Raw genomic sequence first — 14,316 nt, forward strand, 5'->3', positions numbered from 1 at the left:
GCACAAACGGTTTTGCTCTAGCTCAATCGTATTTTTGCGAGCCATTTTCATAGCGCTGATACAAGTGGAGCAAAATTCCATTTGCTCTAGCGCAATCGCCCTTTACGCTTCAAACCTTAAAAAACACTTAAAAAATCCATTACAAAGTACTCATATTAACACTGTCTGATAAAAAAATGTTTAATAAAAATATTGCACTAAAAAAGATTGTACAGTATCCCACAAAAGTGAGTCCCCCCCTCACATTTTTGTAAATATTTTATTATATCTTTTCATGCGACAACACTGAAGAAATGACTCTTTGCTACAATTTAAAGTAGTGAGTATACAGCCTGTAAAACAGTGTCAATTTGCTGTCCCCTCAAAATAACTCAAGACACACCCATTAATGTTTAAACCGTTAGCAACAAAAGTGAGAACACCCTTAAGTGGAAATGTCCAAATTGTGCCCAAAGTGTCAATATTTTGTGTGGAGTTCACCAGAGCTTCACAGGTTGCCACTGGAGTCCTCTTCCTCTCCTCCATGACAACATCACAGAGCTGGTGGATGTTAGAGACCTTGCTCTCCCCACCTTCCATTTGAGGATGCCCCACAGATGCTCAATAGGGTTTAGGTCTGGAGACATGCTTGACCAGTCCATCACCTTTATGCTCAGTTTCTTTAGCAAAACAGTGGTCATCTTGTCATCGTGTTTGGGGTCAATATCATGTTGGAATACTGCCCTCCTTCATTATGCCACAGTACATGCTGGCATTCATGGTTCCCTCAATGAACTGTAGCTCCCCAGTGCTGGCAGCACTCATGCAGGCCCAGGCCATGACACTCCAACCACCATAATTGACACTTGTCTTTGTACTCCTTACCTGGTTGCCGCCACACACGCTTGACACCATCTGAACCAAACAAGTTTCTTTTTGTTTTTTTGTTTTTTTCTTGGTCTCATCGGACCACAGGACATGGTTCCAGTAATCCACGTCCTTAGTCTGCTTGTCTTCAGCTTCAAACTGTTTGCAGGCTTTCTTGTGCATCATCTTTAGAAGAGGCTTCCTTCTGGGACGACAGCCATGCAGATCAATTTGATGCAATGTGCGGCGTATGGTCTGAGAACTGATAGGCCGACTGCCCAACCCCTTCAACCTCTGCAGCAATGCTGGCAGCACTTATACGTCTATTTCCAAAAGACAACCTCTGGATATGACGCTGAGTATGTACACTAAACTTCTTTGGTCATCCATGGTGAGGCCTGTTCTGAGTGGAAACAAACCTGATGACATTCCCACGTCACCACTCAAGGAACCTGTCCTGTGAAACCACTGTATGGTCTTGCCAAATGTGCTTCAGCTCAGTTTCAGGGTCTTGGCAATCTTCTTATCGCCTAGGCCATCTTTATGTAGAACAACAATTATTTTTTCAGATCCTCAGAGAGTTATTTGCCATGAGGTGCCATATTGAACTTCCAGTGACCAGTGTGAGAGAGTGTAAGAGCGATAACAAAAATTTAACACACCTGCTCCCCATTCACACCTGGTATCTTGTAACACTAACAAATCACATGACACTGGGGGAGGGGAAATGGCTAATTGAGCCCAATTTGGACATTTCCACTTAGGGGTATACTCACTTTTGTTGCCAACGGTTTAGACATTAATGGCTGTGTGAGTTATTTTGAGGGGACAGCAAATTTACACAGGCTTTTATACATTTATACAGGCTGTACACTCACTACTTTACATTGAAGCAAAGTCTTATTTATTCAGTTTTGTCACATGAAAAGATATAATAAAATATTTACAAAAATGTGAGGAGTGCACTTACTTTTGTTGGATACTGTGTATATATATATATATATATATATATATATATATATATATATATATATATATATATACACAAAACACGGAAGGGAACTGCACTCTCATACCGGACCGGGTACACATCTTATGACCCTGCAACATGCCCAGCCCTGGGTGCCACTGGCACTCACAGGAAGCTGTGCTGTCCCCAGAGCCACAAGCAGTTAACCCCAGACAGGTCTGGGTGCAAGAACCATAGGGAAAATTACAAAACAAAATTAATACAACACACAGAGAAAACCCAGCACTCACTTACAAGCTCTCAGCTAAGATTTAAAAGCAAAACTGGAAAGGTTAGTCACCGCATCTGGCCAAATGGGACAAGCTCAGGTACCACGTCAAGGTCCTTTCCAAATACCAGAGACCCTATAACAGCCACACAATGCAAGCTTTCAAATCCAAACAAACTGAAAACAAAAAAAGGGTGCACAGGAATATGTAATCACCCTAGACATATACAAAACACGGAAGGGAACTGCACTCTCATACCGGACCGGGTACACATCTTATGACCCTGCAACATGCCCAGCCCTGGGTGCCACTGGCACTCACAGAAAGCTGTGCTGTCCCCAGAGCCACAAGCAGTTAACCCCAGACAGGTCTGGGTGCAAGAACCATAGGGAAAATTACAAAACAAATTAATACAACACACAGAGAAAACCCAGCACTCACTTACAAGCTCTCAGCTAAGATTTAAAAGCAAAACTGGAAAGGTTAGTCACCGCATCTGGCCAAATGGGACAAGCTCAGGTACCACGTCAAGGTCCTTTCCAAATACCTGAGACCCTATAACAGCCACACAATGCAAGCTTTCAAATCCAAACAAACTGAAAACAAAAAAAGGGTGCACAGGAATATGTAATCACCCTAGACATATACAAAACACGGAAGGGAACTGCACTCTCATACCGGACCGGGTACACATCTAATGACCCTGCAACATGCCCAGCCCTGGGTGCCACTGGCACTCACAGGAAGCTGTGCTGTCCCCAGAGCCACAAGCAGTTAACCCCAGACAGGTCTGGGTGCAAGAACCATAGGGAAAATTACAAAACAAATTAATACAACACACAGAGAAAACCCAGCACTCACTTACAAGCTCTCAGCTAAGATTTAAAAGCAAAACTGGAAAGGTTAGTCACCGCATCTGGCCAAATGGGACAAGCTCAGGTACCACGTCAAGGTCCTTTCCAAATACCTGAGACCCTATAACAGCCACACAATGCAAGCTTTCAAATCCAAACAAACTGAAAACAAAAAAAGGGTGCACAGGAATATGTAATCACCCTAGACATATACAAAACACGGAAGGGAACTGCACTCTCATACCAGACCGGGTACACATCTAATGACCCTGCAACATGCCCAGCCCTGGGTGCCACTGGCACTCACAGGAAGCTGTGCTGTCCCCAGAGCCACAAGCAGTTAACCCCAGACAGGTCTGGGTGCAAGAACCATAGGGAAAATTACAAAACAAATTAATACAACACACAGAGAAAACCCAGCACTCACTTACAAGCTCTCAGCTAAGATTTAAAAGCAAAACTGGAAAGGTTAGTCACCGCATCTGGCCAAATGGGACAAGCTCAGGTACCACGTCAAGGTCCTTTCCAAATACCTGAGACCCTATAACAGCCACACAATGCAAGCTTTCAAATCCAAACAAACTGAAAACAAAAAAAGGGTGCACAGGAATATGTAATCACCCTAGACATATACAAAACACGGAAGGGAACTGCACTCTCATACCGGACCGGGTACACATCTAATGACCCTGCAACATGCCCAGCCCTGGGTGCCACTGGCACTCACAGGAAGCTGTGCTGTCCCCAGAGCCACAAGCAGTTAACCCCAGACAGGTCTGGGTGCAAGAACCATAGGGAAAATTACAAAACAAATTAATACAACACACAGAGAAAACCCAGCACTCACTTACAAGCTCTCAGCTAAGATTTAAAAGCAAAACTGGAAAGGTTAGTCACCGCATCTGGCCAAATGGGACAAGCTCAGGTACTACGTCAAGGTCCTTTCCAAATACCTGAGACCCTATAACAGCCACACAATGCAAGCTTTCAAATCCAAACAAACTGAAAACAAAAAAAAGGTGCACAGGAATATGTAATCACCCTAGACATATACAAAACACGGAAGGGAACTGCACTCTCATACCGGACCGGGTACACATCTAATGACCCTGCAACATGCCCAGCCCTGGGTGCCACTGGCACTCACAGGAAGCTGTGCTGTCCCCAGAGCCACAAGCAGTTAACCCCAGACAGGTCTGGGTGCAAAAACCATAGGGAAAATTACAAAACAAATTAATACAACACACAGAGAAAACCCAGCACTCACTTACAAGCTCTCAGCTAAGATTTAAAAGCAAAACTGGAAAGGTTAGTCACCGCATCTGGCCAAATGGGACAAGCTCAGGTACCACGTCAAGGTCCTTTCCAAATACCTGAGACCCTATAACAGCCACACAATGCAAGCTTTCAAATCCAAACAAACTGAAAACAAAAAAAGGGTGCACAGGAATATGTAATCACCCTAGACATATACAAAACACGGAAGGGAACTGCACTCTCATACCGGACCGGGTACACATCTAATGACCCTGCAACATGCCCAGCACTGGGTGCCACTGGCACTCACAGGAAGCTGTGCTGTCCCCAGAGCCACAAGCAGTTAACCCCAGACAGGTCTGGGTGCAAGAACCATAGGGAAAATTACAAAACAAATTAATACAACACACAGAGAAAACCCAGCACTCACTTACAAGCTCTCAGCTAAGATTTAAAAGCAAAACTGTACCTGAGCTTGTCCCATTTAGCCAGATGCCTGTCTGGGGTTAACTGCTTGTGGCTCTGGGGACAGCACAGCTTCCTGTGAGTGCCAGTGGCACCCAGGGCTGGGCATGTTGCAGGGTCATAAGATGTGTACCCGGTCTGGTATGAGAGTGCAGTTCCCTTCCGTGTTTTGTATATGTCTAGGGTGATTACATATTCCTGTGCACCCTTTTTTTGTTTTCAGTTTGTTTGGATTTGAAAGCTTGCATTGTGTGGCTGTTATAGGGTCTCAGGTATTTGGAAAGGACCTTGACGTGGTAACTGAGCTTGTCCCATTTGGCCAGATGCGGTGACTAACCTTTCCAGTTATGCTTTTAAATCTTAGCTGAGAGCTTGTAAGTGAGTGCTGGGTTTTCTCTGTGTGTTGTATATATATATATATATATATATATATATATAATCCACTGCAGGGCTCTGCACTCACTTTAATTCAGCAGCTGCCCAGGGTGCTTTAAACCATAATACAAAAAATCCATCAAAGTAAAGCACTCACCAGGTCTTGACGATATCAATAATACTTTATTGTATCATAAAAATGACGTTTCAGGGATTTTAACCCCGTCCTCAAACCATACAAACAGTGTACATACCTTGATCCTTAAATACCCTGCACCAAACAATCCACGCCGCAGAACCGGAAGTCGCCCGGGGTTCTGACCTCACCACTGCGCAGGCTCAGTCCGTCACCATGGCTACCGGACGCGGCGTAGCTAAAAACAGATTTAACAGAGAAACATGTGACAACTGATTCACAATGTGACTGGCAAACTATACAGTGATCCCTATTATCTGATTGCTAGCTAGCTAATAACCTATATTGCATGTTATAGTTAACTATACCAAGGACTATATCATTATCAAAAATGTATACCACTAACCATCCGCTTACTGGTACCAATATAGATAACCATATGTTAATTTTGTTCTACCCAAATAGGCCTTTATAACAGCAAACAGTTCACATTTTTTTGTGAACAAAGTTATAACCCAGTAGTCACTACATGGAGTGTAGTCATTTCATCACGTCAGCACTTACAATAAATCACATATGCACCAATCTATACTAGACTATAACTCGACATGATATCAAGTCTAACTTAAAGAAAACAGTGCCAGTCCAGATGGGTATTCAACCCCCCAGGCACCAAGGTACCTAGGTTGTAGATCCACCTGGACTTGCACTGTAACAGAATTTTACCCCAGGGGTGGGATGTGATCTGTGATCACATATATTAGGTCAGCTACCATATGGCCAGAGAGTACAAAATGCCAAACTACGGGTTGTTCAGAACCCTTTTTATCTATGGCAGCTCTAATAGCAGCATGGTGGTTGGCTATACCGGTGCGGAGATCGTCAATAGTTTTACCAACATAGAATAACCCACATGGATAGTGTAACAAATACACAATAAATGTTGTCGTACAGGTTACTCTATGCCGGATGGTATACCTATGATTGGTACTAGGATGTGTAAAGAATTTTGCATTTAGCAGACCATTGCACATTGTGCACCCAGCACATCTATAACAACCAAGTTATACAGTCTGTAGCCAGGTAGCAGTCCTATAGCTTTGGATCGAATCCACCTTTACCAGGATGTCTCTTAATGATCTTGATGTCGTAAAACACACTTGAGGATGTAGTGTCCCTTGGAATGGTAAGTTATCATTTTCCACAATATTCCAATTCTGCTTCACCAATTGTGGTAAGCCTCTTTTATCAAAGGTAAATACTGTGGTAAAGATCATTCTATTGTCAGTATCCCGTGTTTTAGAAGTTTGGAGAGCTGTATCCTGATCCATTTCTTCGAATCTCCGAAATTGTTGGTCAATGTGTTTCCCTCAATATCCTCTTTGAAAGAATATAGTCCTCATTTCTCCTAGTTGCACCTGGGTTTGTTCCTGTTTACTATTATTTCGCACCACCCTTTTGAACTGCGAAACAGGGAGGGCATTCTTCAGTGAAGGGGGATGGCAACTTGTTGCCTCCAACAAGGAATTCCTATCGGTTTCCTTCCTGAATAGTGTAAAGTGCAGCTTTCCATCCTCCATGAATATTCTTAGTTCCAAGAAATCAACCATCTCAGGGTGGGGAGTCATCTTAAACTGTAGGCCTGGTCTAATTCCATTAAGGTCTAAAAAACAATTCTCCAATTCTGATTGTGTGCCCGTCCACAGAAGAAAAAAATAATCAATGTACCATTTAAAGTACTTAATATGATGATGTTTGAAGAGCTCAGTGTCCCTTTCTTCAAATTCAGTCATATACAGATTGGCGAATGATGGGGCCATGTTTGACCCCATCGCTGTCCCCATTAACTGCAAATAAAATGACTTCTCAAATTTGAAATAATTTCTGGTGAGGCATATTTCCAGTAGTTCTATAATCAACTCCACAGGAGGTCCCACATAAGGGTAGTGATTAAGTTGTTTCTGAAGGGCAATAAACCCCTGTGAGTGTGGGATTACAGTGTAAAGACTCAATGCATCAAGAGTCACCAGAAATATGGGATCCTCAATAGACGGGAACTCTCTCATTTCCTTGATTAGACTGATGGAGTCCAGAAGAAACTAAGGCATGTTATGCACTAATGGTTGTAAAATATTATCCAGAAACACTGCAATCAGTTGTGGGAGAGATCCAGTAAAGGATACTATAAGTCTTCCTGGTGGTCTAGTTGGATGCTTATGTACCTTTGGTAAGGTATAAAAAGCAGGGATGCGAGGATATTGTACTTTCATAAACCCCATCTCTTATTTGTCCAGCCATCCATTATTGAAGGCTCGGTCAAGGACCTGGTCAATTTGTGTCTTAAATATTTTTGTAGGATCTGGGGGCAGCAGCTTGTAAGTGATATCATCATTCAGTTGAGACATGATTTCTTGTTGATAGTACCCATAATCAAGTATCACCAACACACCCCATCAGCTTCTCTAAAAATTTGATTGTTATTATTGCTTAAGCCATCCAATGCCAACCTCTCCTCTCTTGACAATTTTTTTCTGCTTTCTGTTTTAGCCAGCGTACACATTTCATGTTTGTTCTTTCAGCAATCTGGTATAGGTATTTATGCTGGGATTCAGACTTGTAGGATCATACGTACTCTTAGGTTTTAGGTTCTTACCTAAATTCAGATCCCTAGCACTTGGATTCAATGGTTGATTTCTTGGATCTAAGAATATTCTTGGAGGACGGTAAGCTGCACACTTACACTATTCAGGAAGGAAACCGATAGGAATTCCTTGTTGGAGGCGACAAGTTGCCATCCCCCTTCACTGAAGAATGCCCTCCCTGTTTTGCAGTTCAAAAGGGTGGTGCAAAATAATAGTAAACAGGAACAAGCCCAGGTGCAACTAGGAGAAATGAAGACTAGATTCTTTCAAAGAAGATATAGAGGGAAACACATTGACCAACATTTTTGGAGATTCAAAGAAATGGATCAGGATACAGCTCTCCATACTTCTACAACACAGGATACTGACAATAGAATAATGTTTACCACAGCATTTACCTCTTATAGAAGAGGCTTACCCCAATTGGTGAAGCAGAATTAGAATATTGTGGAAACTGATAAGAACTTACCATTCCAAGGGACACTACATCCTCAAGTGGGTTTTAGGAGATCAAGATCATTAAGAGACATCCTGGTAAAGGTGGATCAGTTCCAAAGCTATAGGACTGCTACCTGGCTACAGACTGTAAAACCTGGTTGTTATAGATGTGCTGGGTGCACAACGTGCAATGGTCTGCTAAATGTAAAATTCTTTACACATCCTAGTAAAAATCGTAGGTATACTATCCGGCATAGAGTAACCTGCACAACGACATTTATTGTGTATTTGTTACACTGTCTGTGTGGGTTATTCTATGTCGGTAAAACTATTGACGATCTCTTCTGGTGGGAGGAGCTTGGAAGAAGCAGCAGGCTATGTGAGGTCCGTTTTACCGCTCCATAGTATCTGCTTTAAACAGCATTTCTACAGGTCCCACACACAAGCCTTGGTGGACAACTGCTTAGGAGACCTCTGGGCAGTGTTTTATCGCCTGCAAACCAGCGTGTAGGCTTTTACAACTGCCTACTGCCGAAGTCACAGGAATAGAGGGTGGGCGCGTCGGCGCCATCTTGGATCTGGTCGGAGAAAAGCATGGCAACTACAACAGCCTGAACAAATATCACAAGCATTCCTCAGCTCTTAGATACAGCGGACCAAAAGGGGACACTCTCAGTGGGGCTCTTAAGGGAGAGCAAGCATCTGGTCTGGTATCGTATGATGGAGGGAGAGAAAGGAAAATAACTGAATGAGTCACAGACTACCCCACAGCGTTAAACTGCCATCAAATATACTGTATACGCTACGCACATAAACTAGGCACGGCCCTCACTACATCATATAGCCATTGAGAGTGAAACAATGGCTAAACTTTCAGGGAAATAAATATAACAATAAAAAAAGGAAAAGAGCACCTCCAGTATATTATCCCCCCACAAATTTGTGTGATTTTTTCTGTTTTGCTGTGGACTGCCTAAACTTATATTCTACACAAATGAATATGCTTTGCTTTGAGTATACTGCAGAACTAGATTTGTTAAATTGAAGGTTCTCAACTTTCTCCATTGGGAGTTGTGGAGCTGTTCCTGTGCTGCCATCTGGTTTGGAAATTCAAGACTGGAAGGTAGGAATTAATCATAAACTACCCTTTATTCCAAAACCTACTCCTCCTTCTAGAAGGTTACACACTGAACTATGTGTTGTGCAGCTCCTTTGATTCCTAATACTGCTAACATGATCTAAGAGAGATTTGACACTTCCCCCCTCCATAGCTGTTGTCAACTTTTTGCATGCTTTTACATTAACTCACAATATATCTACGTAATTACCATTCATTGCATTTGCTTGCTGGGTCCCACTTTACTGGCTGCCATAACTTGCCCTAGAGAAATCGGCACAAAAGATAAAGCAAATCCTGAACACATTCCTCTGAGATAATTCTCTGGTCCTACTCGGTGCATGCAGAAATACTATAACAGCTTTCATAAAGCTACAGACAAAATTACGTTGAAGAACAAACACACTGACCGCAGAGCATGACATCAGGCGGATGTCCACCCAATGCCGGGAACGCCAAGCTCTTCAGAAGAAGGAACCACAGCCCAAGATCCACACCCAATAGTGGCTCAAATATCAGCCTTATTTCTTCCTAAAATAGAACAGAGTTGAATCTCTGTCGACTGAATTTAAACAATTTTCCAGAAGGCTAACCCATGTTGAGCATCGTGTTTCAGAACATGAAGATCGTCACTGTGAAGTATCTACAACCGTGACACAATTGCAACATCAAAACACAGAACTTAAAGCACGACTCAATGACCTTGAAAATAGGTCTCTATAAGCTGTTGAAACCTGAGATATCTGAAACCCTAACTAACTTACACAACAGTATTGTTACAGGACAAACCTATCCCAGTCAAAGATTCACTGAAACCCATATCAGTATTATTCTAAAACCAGGGAGAGATCCATTACAACCAGCATCATACCGCCCAATTTCACTATTCAACACAGACTATAAGCTACTGACCAAGATTTTAGCAGCTATTATTATTATTATTATTATTATTATTATCAATTATTTATGAAGATCAAACGGGTTTTGTACAGGGTAGGTCCTCGGTTAAAAAACATCAGAAACGTTCAATTAATTCTGTATTATTTTTGGAAACATAGAAATGACCCCCAGTTATCGAGGTTGACCAAAGCCTGCATGTTAGCTTTGGATGCTGAAAAAGCCTTTGATAAAGTAGTATGGGGCTACCTTTTATGTACTTTAGAACACTTTGGCTTTGCCGGTAATATCCTTCAGGCCATCCAAAACATTTATAGAGACCCAATAGCAGCTGTCATTGTAAACAGTAGAATTGCCCCGACATTCCCCCCTGCATAAAGGCACTAGACAGGGCTGGCCGCTCTCCCCTCTATTGATTTACATCACAATAGAGCCTCTTGCTCAGGCCATAAGAACAGAAACTGCAGGCTTAAAGATTGGAACCTCTACCATGCATTTATCGCTATATGCAGATGATATGATTCTATTAATCTCAGACCTATACTCTAATATACCTCAGATAATGGCACTGATCGTATCAACCAGGACAAATCAAAACTGATCTGGTTAACTAGGGAAGCCCCTGACGATATCATTGGTTATGATTTTAAGATAGTCTCAAAAGAATTTAAATATTTAGGAATTAAGTTATCACTTAACCCTAACACCTGGTATACCCTTAATTATACCTCCCTGATTAAGAAAATAACAGATCAGTTGAATAGCTGGAAAGGTTTACCCCTTTTGCTATCTGGACGAGTAAACTTAGTTAAAATAATAACCTTCCCAAAATTGTTAAATGTCTTCCAAATGTTGCCAATTTTATTAATGAAAGAAGACCTAATGGTGCTTAATTCTAAAATCTTACACTTTATCTGGGCAGGAAAGAAACACCGGATAATTCACCAAAAGCTCTCAAGTTCGGTGACACATGGAGGCTTTGGCCTCCCAAATCTTATTTTATAAATGGGCTGCCCTTTCGAAATTTATATTAGACTGGCTAAGTCAACAAAATAGAAGAACTGATTAAACCTTATTCGCTAGCAGTACTACCTCATTTAACACTGCAGCAAATCCAAAGACACATAGGGGAGATACTTCCTATTACAGGACCATTAAAAGCTTGGAGGTCACTCTGTAAGTAGCTTAAGATTCCACAAACTTGCACTAAATACCTACTACTTAAGGAAAACCCTAACTTTATTCCTGGTATCACGACACCACCCTTCCAAATATGGCACCAAGAAGGGCTCCGAAATATTCAAAATATATTGGATGAATCAGATAACACAATCAAGAGTTTTAGGGAACTTAAGGCGCAGTATAATATACCAAATGCACATAATTTTGCATACCTCCAAACGAGACACTACGTGACAGATATTCTAAGAGAGGGGAAGCTTCTCCAACAAACAAGACCTATTACTCAATTAGTTTCATTAATTACTCAAGGGATATATACAATCTCACCAATATAAAGATTACTGTTAGAACCGTTGAACACTTCTACTGTTTTACAGGTGGCTGAAAAGTGGTCTACCTCGATGGAGGAGGCAGTAGACACACCGTTAGTATAGACTAGCATAAAAACTCTACGTAAAGTAACTCTGTCTCAAGACTTGCGAGACTCACATATTATACTACTGCACCAAGCTTACATAACTCCCAAGTTGCATCAGAAGTGGGCACCACAAACAGCAAATTTTTGCCCAAAATGTCATAAAGAAAACCTCGACTTGATACACTTGTTGTGGCGTTGTCCTCGATTGGTAAGATATTGGAAAACAGCGGTATACTGGCTTAAACGTACATTTAGTATTGACTTCACGGTAGATAATAAATCCATAATTTTTCTTAAATTGCCAAAGGGTTTAAAAAGAAGGGCTAAGCTATTGGGAACGGTTTTATTAATTTCTAGAAGACTGGTATTTAAAACATGGAATTCCCCTATCATACCCACTCTAACACAGCTTAAAAATTCTCTCCTTCACCAGATGACAATTGAATTATATGACTCAATAAGTGACATGACACATAGGACAACTAGCTTTATGCATAAGTGGGAATACTATATACTGTACATAGTTTACCCCAGCAACTACAAACACAGCTGTTATATCCACTGAGAAACACAGAATGTATCCTAAATGCCAGACTTAGAGGAGAATGGTTGCTAAACTTTGATTGATAGATTTAATACTTTTGAACCTAGAGATGATTATTTGTTTGAAAGGTTACTATCAATGAACAATATCCCTGACATATGACTGGATATCACAACTACTTGGTTAGACTCTCTTATTGTATTGAGGTTTTAGTTTATTGTTTGAATTGTTTTGTTTTGTTTAAAAAGCATAAAAACCTCAGAAGACATTGCTACTTAAATATCAACCTATGATAAAGAATAAATGTACTTCAATGAGTACGTGGACACTACAAGCTTTAAGAATATTTTCTATTGTACTCAACGTTAACTACTGTATTGTACTTAAGTGAATGTACATCATCATTTTGACAATGTCACTGAGTTGATAAATAAAAATAATAATAAAAAAACACAAAAAAAAAACTATTGACAATCTCCACACCCGCATGGCCAACCACCGTGCTGCTATTAAAGCTGCTATAGATAAAAAGGGTTCTGATCAACCCGTAGCTCGGCATTTTGCACTCTCTGGACATACAGTAGCTGACCTAAGATATGTGATCATAGATCACATCCCACCCCTGGTAAGAGGGGGTGATAGGGGTAAAATGCTGTTACATTGCGAGTCCAGGTGGATCTACAACCTAGGTACCTTGGTGCCTGGGGGGTTGAATACCCATCTGGACTGACACTGTTTTCTTTAAGTTAGCCTTGATATCATGTCGAGTTATAGTCTAGTATAGATTGGTACACATTTGATTTATTGTAAGTGCTGATGTGATGAAATGACTACACTCCATGTAGTGACTACTAGGTTATAAGTTTGGAATGTTTAGAATGTATCAGGGTACGCTGTTATAAAGGCCTATTTGGGTAGAACAAAATTAACATATGGTTATCTATATTGGTACCAGAAAGCGGATGGTTAGTGGTATACATTTTTGATAATGATATAGTCCTTGGTATAGTTAACTATAACACGCAGTATAGGTTATTAGCTAGCTAGCAATCAGACAATAGGGATCACTGTATAGTTTGTCAGTCACATTGTGTATCAATTGTAACATGTTTCTCTGATAAATCTGTTTTTAGCTATGCCGCATCCGGTAGCCATGGTGACGGAATGAGCCTGCGCAGTGGTGCGGTCAGAACACCGGGCGACTTCCGGTTCTGCGGTGTGGATTGTTTGGTGCAGGGTATTTAAGGAGCAAGGTATGTACACTGCTTGTATGGTCTGAGGACGGGGTTAAAATCCCCAAAACGTCACTTTTATGATACAATAAAGTATTATTGATATAATCGTCAAGACCCGGTTAGTGCTTTACTTTGATGGATTTTATATATATATATATATATATATATATATATATATATATATATATACACACGTGTTAGTCCAGAGTTTTAGATATTAAAATAACAAGAGTATTGCATTGAGCAATGATACTTTTTTATTGGATTAACTATACATTTATAAGTTTACAAGCTTTCGGAAGAATATCCTTCTTTTTCAATCTGAAGCAATACTGACCAATTTGATGTATATATATGTTTATATATTTGTACATATATATTAAAGCGACACTGAACCCACATTTTTTCTTTCATGATTCAGATAGAGCATGAAATTTTAAGCAACTTTCTAATTTACTCCTATTATCAAATTTTCATTATTCTCTTGGTATCTTTATTTGAAATGCAAGAATGTAAGTTTAGATGCCGGCCGATTTTTGGAGAACAACCTGGGTTGTCCTTGCTGATTGGTGGATAAATTCATCCACAAATAAAAAAGTGCTGTCCAGAGTTCTGAACTAAGAAAAAAGCTTAGATGCCTTCTTTTTCAAATAAAGATAGCAAGAGAACGA

This window comes from Bombina bombina, chromosome 6 (genome assembly GCF_027579735.1).
Source record: "Bombina bombina isolate aBomBom1 chromosome 6, aBomBom1.pri, whole genome shotgun sequence".
Taxonomy (NCBI): domain Eukaryota; kingdom Metazoa; phylum Chordata; class Amphibia; order Anura; family Bombinatoridae; genus Bombina; species Bombina bombina.